The sequence below is a fragment of the Arachis stenosperma genome, chromosome 1 (genome assembly GCF_014773155.1).
Source record: "Arachis stenosperma cultivar V10309 chromosome 1, arast.V10309.gnm1.PFL2, whole genome shotgun sequence".
Taxonomy (NCBI): Eukaryota; Viridiplantae; Streptophyta; class Magnoliopsida; order Fabales; family Fabaceae; genus Arachis; species Arachis stenosperma.
The window spans coordinates 40,919,988-40,926,042 of NC_080377.1; the positions used below are offsets into that span (position 1 = coordinate 40,919,988).

The window sequence follows — 6,055 nt, forward strand, 5'->3', positions numbered from 1 at the left end:
TCAACACTTTGTTCTGAGCCAATATGGCATTCAGAGCATCAATTTCAAGAACTCCCTTCCTCTGAGGCGTCCCATTATTCACGGAATTCCTCTCAGAAGTGTACATGAATTGGTTATTTGCAACCATGTCAATAAGTTCTTGAGCTTCTGCAGGCGTTTTCTTTAGGTGAATGGATCCACCTGCAGAATGGTCCAGTGACATTTTCGAAAACTCAGATAGACCATAATAGAATATATCTAATATGGTCCATTCTGAAAACATGTCAGATGGACACCTTTTGGTCAGCTGCTTGTATCTTTCCCAAGCTTCATAGAGGGATTCACCATCTTTTTGCTTGAAGGTTTGAACATCCACTCTAAGCTTGTTCAGCTTTTGAGGAGGAAAGAATTTATCCAAGAAGGCCGTGACCAGCTTATCCCAGGAGTCCAGGCTATCTTTAGGTTATGAGTCCAACCATATTCTAGCTCTGTCTCTTACAGCAAAAGGGAAAAGCATGAGCCTGTAGAATTCAGGATCTACTCCATTCGTCTTAACAGTCTCACAAATCTGCAAGAACTCAGTTAAAAACTGGTAAGGATCTTCAGATGGAAGTCCATAAAACTTGCAGTTCTGTTGCATTAAAGCAACTAGTTGAGGCTTAAGCTCAAAATTGTTTGCTCCAATGGCAGGAATGGAGATGCTTCTTCCATCAAATTTGGACGTTGGTTTTGTGAAGTCACCAAGCATTCTCCTTGAATTATTGTTGTTGGGTTCGGCTGCCATCTCCTTCTCTTGTTCGAAATTTTCAGAAAGGTTGTTTCTGGATTGTTGTAATTTAGCTTCTCTTAGTTTTCTCTTCAGAGTCCTTTCAGGTTCTGGATCAATTTCAACAAGAGTGCCTTTTTCCTTATTCCTGCTCATATGAAAGAGAAGAAAACAAGAAAAGAAGAGGAATCCTCTATGTCACAGTATAGAGATTCCTTTATGTTAGTAAAAGAAGAAGAGAATAGAAGAAGGAAGAGTGAAGAATCCAAACACAGGGGGAGGAGTGAGTTTGGATTTTTGGATGAAGAGAGGTGAAGAGAAGTGTTAGTAAATAATTAATTAAATAGAATAAGAAAAGAGAGGGAGAATTCGAAAATTAATTTTGAAAAGGAGTTAGTAATTTTGAAAATTAAAGATAAGATATGATTAAAATTTAAATTTAAAACAATTAAAAAGAATTTTTGAAAAAGGGATGAGATATTTTCGAAAATTAGAGAAGGAAAAGTAGTTAGGTAGTTTTGAAAAAGATAAGAAACAAACACAAAGTCAAATAGTTAGTTGAAAAAGATGTTAAAGTCAAATTTGAAAAGATAAGAAGGTAAGAAGATAAGATATTTTAAAATCAAATTTTTGAAAAAGATAAAATTTTGAAAAAGATATGATAAAAAGATAAGATAAGAAAATAAGATAGAAAAGGTATGTTTGAAAAAGATTTAATTTTTAAATTAAAATTAATTACTTAACTAACAAGAAACTAAAAGATAGGATTCTAGAATTTAAAGATTGAACCTTTCTTAACAAGAAAGTAACAAACTTCAAATTTTTTAATCAATCACATTAATTGTTAGTGTAATTTCGAAAATTTGATATAAAGATAAGAAAAAGATTTTGAAAATAATTTGAAAAAGATTTTTGGAATTTCTTCGAAAATAATAAAAAATAAAAAAGATATGATTTTTGAAAAAGATTAAAAAAAAGATAAGATTTTTAAAATTGAAAATTTGACTTGACTTGTAAGAAACAACTAATTTTAAAAATTTTTGACTAAGTCAACTCAAATTTTCGAAAATTATGAGAAAAATAAGAAAAAGATATTTTTTTATTTTTGAAATTTTAATTATGAGAGAGAAAAACACAATTATGACCCAAAACTTAAAAATTTTGGATCAAAACACAATGCATGCAAGAACACTATGAATGTCAAGATGAACACCAAGAACACTTTGAAGATCATGATGAACATCAAGAACATATTTTTCAAAAATTTTTGATGCAAAGAAAACATGCAAGACACCAAACTTAGAAATCTTTAATGCATGGATTCTAACAAACGAAAAATGCATATGAAAAACAACAAACAACACAAAACAAGAAAACATCAAGATCAAACAAGAAGACTTACCAAGAACAACTTGAAGATCATGAAGAACACCATGAATGCATGAATTTTTGAAAAATGCAAGAAAAAAATTTAAAAGCATGCAATTGATACCAAACTTAAAATTTGACTCAAGATTCAAACAAGAAACACAAAATATTTTTTATTTTTATGATTTTATTAATTTTTTTGGATTTTTATTAATTTTTTCAAAAGTAAAGTTTGGAAAAACGAAAAAGAAAAGAAAAATTTTGAAAAAGATTTTTGAAAAATTTTTGAAAAGAAAATTACCTAATCTGAGCAACAAGATGAACCGTCAGTTGTCCATACTCGAACAATCCCCGGCAACGGCGCCAAAAACTTGGTGGACGAAATTGTGATCATCAATGTTGTATTCTTTGTTGTTGTATGGAATAATTATAATGGCTCTTTGCTATGTGTGGACACAACTCCGTTCAACTAACCAGCAAGTGTATTAGGTGGTCCAAGTAATAAACCTTACGTGAGTAAGGGTCGATCCCACAGAGATTGTTGGTATAAAGCAAGCTATGGTCATCTTGTAAATCTCAGTCAGGCGGATAATAATTAATTATGGAATTTGGAAAATCAAATATGTGTAAATAAACATAAAATAAAGATAAAGTTACTCATGTAATTCCATGGTGGGAATTTCAGATAGGTGTATGGAGATGCTGTGTTCCTTCTGAATCTCTGCTTTCCTACTGCTCTCATTACAGTTTTCTTACATCATTCCTTTCCATGGCAAGCTGTATGTAGGGCATCACCATTGTCAATGGCTACATCCCATCCTCTCAGTGAAAATGGTCCAAATGCTCTGTCACAGCACGGCTAATCATCTGTCGGTTCTCAATCAGGTTGGAATAGAATCCTTTGATTCTTTTGCGTCTGTCACTAACGCCCATCCTTCAGGAGTTTGAAGCTCGTCACAGTCATTCAATCCCGGAATCCTACTCGGAATACCACAGACAAGGTTAGACTTTCCGGATTCCCATGAATGCCACCATCAATTCTAGCTTATACCACGAAGATTCTGATTAAGGAATCCAAGAGATATGCGCCCGGCCTAAGGTAGGACGGAAGTGGTTGTCAGTCACGCGCGTTCATAGGTGAGAATGATGATGAGTGTCACAGATCATCACATTCATCAAGTTGAAGTGCAACAAATATCTTAGAATAGGAATAAAGAGAAATGAATAGAAAATAGTAGTAATTGCATTGAAACTTGAGGTACAGCAGAGCTCCACACCCTTAATCTATGGTGGGTAGAAACTCCACCGTTGAAAATACATAAGTGAAAGGTTCAGGCATGGCCGAATGGCCAGCCCCCCAAAACGTGATCAATAGTCTCTTAAGATGAAGAATAAAACAAAACTGAGACCAAAGATATCTAATACACTAGTAAAAAGTCCTATTTATAATAAACTAGCTACTAGGGTTTACATGAGTAAGTAATTGATGCATAAATCCACTTCCGGGGCCCACTTGGTGCATGTTTGGGCTGAGCTTGATCTATCCACGAGCTGAGGCTTCTCTTGGAGTTGAACGCCAAGTTGTAACGTGTTATGGGCGTTCAACTCCGGGTCGTGACGTTTTTCTTGCGTTTTACTCCAGACAGCAACATGGAACTGGCGTTGAGCGCCAGTTTACGTCATCAATTCCCGGATAAAGTATGGATTATTATATATTGCTGGAAAGCTCTGGATGTCTACTTTCCAACGCCGTTGAGAGAGCGCCATTTGGAGTTCTGTAGCTCCAGAAATTCCATTTCGAGTGCAAGGAGGTCAGATTCCAACAGCATCAGCAGTCCTTTGTCAGCCTCCTATCAGAGTTTTGCTCAAGTCCCTCAATTTCAGCCAGAATTTACCTGAAATCATAGAAAAATACACAAACTCATAGTAAAGTTCAGAAATGTGAATTTAACATAAAAACTAATGAAAACATCCCTAAAAGTAGCTTGAACTTACTAAAAACTATCTAAAAACAATGCCAAAAAGCGTATAAATTATCCGCTCATCAGGGGCTCTGTTTAACTCTACATTGAGAGAAGTTGTTCACGCTTCCTCTCATTACCAAATAACTTGGCATTTAGCTTCATGATGGCTTCTAGATATTGAACAACTTGCTCTTTAGTTACATCTTCATCCTTTTTAGAGGAAGAATAGTTCTCAGAGCTCATGAATGGTAAAAGGAGGTTCAATGGAATCTCTATGGTCTCTAGGTGAGCCTTAGATTCCTTAGGTTCCTCAGTTTGGAACTCTTTTTTGTTCAGAGGACGTCCTAGGAGGTCTTCCTGACTAGGATTCACGTCCTTCCCCTCCCTTGTGCATTCGGCCATATTGATTATGTCAATGGCCTTGCACTCTCTTTTTGGATCCTCTTCTGCATTGCTTGGGAGAATACTAGGAGGAGTTTTAGTGACTTTCTTACTCAGTCGGCCCACTTGTGCCTCCAAATTTCTGATGGAGGACCTTGTCTCACTCATGAAACTTAAAGTGGCCTTAGACAGATCAGAGACTAAATTTGCTAAGTTAGAGGTACTCTACTCAGAATTCTCTGTCTGTTGCTGAGAAGATGATGGATAAGGCTTGATACTACTGAGCCTATTTCTTCCACCATTATTAAAGCCTTGTTGAGGCTTTTGTTGATCCTTCCATGAGAAATTTGGATGATTTCTCCATGATGAGTTATAGGTGTTTCCATAAGATTCACCCATATAATTTACCTCTGCTATTGCAGGTTCTCAGGATCATAAGCTTCTTCTTCAGAAGATGCCTCTTTAGTCCTGTTGGATGCATTTTGCCATCCATTCAGACTTTGAGAAATCATGTTGACTTGCTGAGTCAACATTTTATTCTGAGCCAATATGGCATTCAGAGCATCAATTTCAAGAACTCCCTTCCTTTGAGGCGTCCCATTATTCACGGAATTCCTCTCAGAAGTGTACATGAACTGGTTATTTACAACTATGTCAATAAGTTCTTGAGTCTTTGCAGGCGTTTTCTTTAGGTGAATGGATCCACCTGCAGAATGGTCCAGTGACATCTTAGAGAACTCAGATAGACCATAATAGAATATATCTATCATGGTCCATTCTGAAAACATGTCAGAAGGACATCTTTTGGTCATCTGCTTGTATCTTTCCCAAGCTTCATAGAGGGATTCACCATCTTTTTGTTTGAAGGTCTGAACATCCACTCTAAGCTTGCTCAGCTTTTGAGGAGGAAAGAACTTAGCCAAGAAGGCCGTGACCAGCTTATCCCATGAGTCCAGGCTATCTTTAGGTTGAGAGTCCAACCATGCTCTAGCTCTGTCTCTTACAGCAAAAGGAAAAAGCATGAGCATGTAGACTTCAGGATCTACTCCATTAGTCTTAACAGTCTCACATATCTGCAAGAACTCAGTTAAGAACTGGTAGGGATCTTCTGATGGAAGTCTATGAAACTTGCAGTTCTGTTGCATTAGAGCAACTAATTCAGGTTTCAGCTCAAAATTGTTTGCTCCTACGGTAGGAATTGAGATGCTTCTTCCATCAAACTTGGACGTAGGTGTGGTATAATCACCAAGCATCCTTCTTGCATTATTGTTGTTGGGTTCGGCTGCCATATCCTTTTCTTGTTCGAAAATTTCAGCAAGATTGTCTCTGGATTGTTGTAATTTAGCTTCTCTTAGTTCCCTCTTCAGAGTCCTTTCAGGTTCTGAATCAGCTTCAACAAGAATGCCTTTTTCCTTGTTCCTGCTCATATGAAAAAGAAGAGAACAAAAAAGGAAAAGGAATCCTCTATGTCACAGTAAAGAGGTTCCTTATTGTTAGTAGAAGAAGAAAGGGAATAAGAGTGAAGAAGAATGAATAATCCAAATACAAGGTGAGGATAGAGGCAGTGATTTGAGATGAAGAGAGGTGAAGAGAGGTG

General features: G+C 36.3%; 1 non-coding gene across 1 annotated transcript; it reads left to right on the forward strand.

Annotated features, from left to right (window-relative positions):
* Positions 1–5,244: 5,244 nt before the first annotated feature.
* Positions 5,245–5,348, forward strand: LOC130947815 (small nucleolar RNA R71). The gene has a single exon (XR_009072814.1). It is a non-coding gene; the product is annotated as a small nucleolar RNA R71 (small nucleolar RNA).
* Positions 5,349–6,055: the final 707 nt, after the last annotated feature.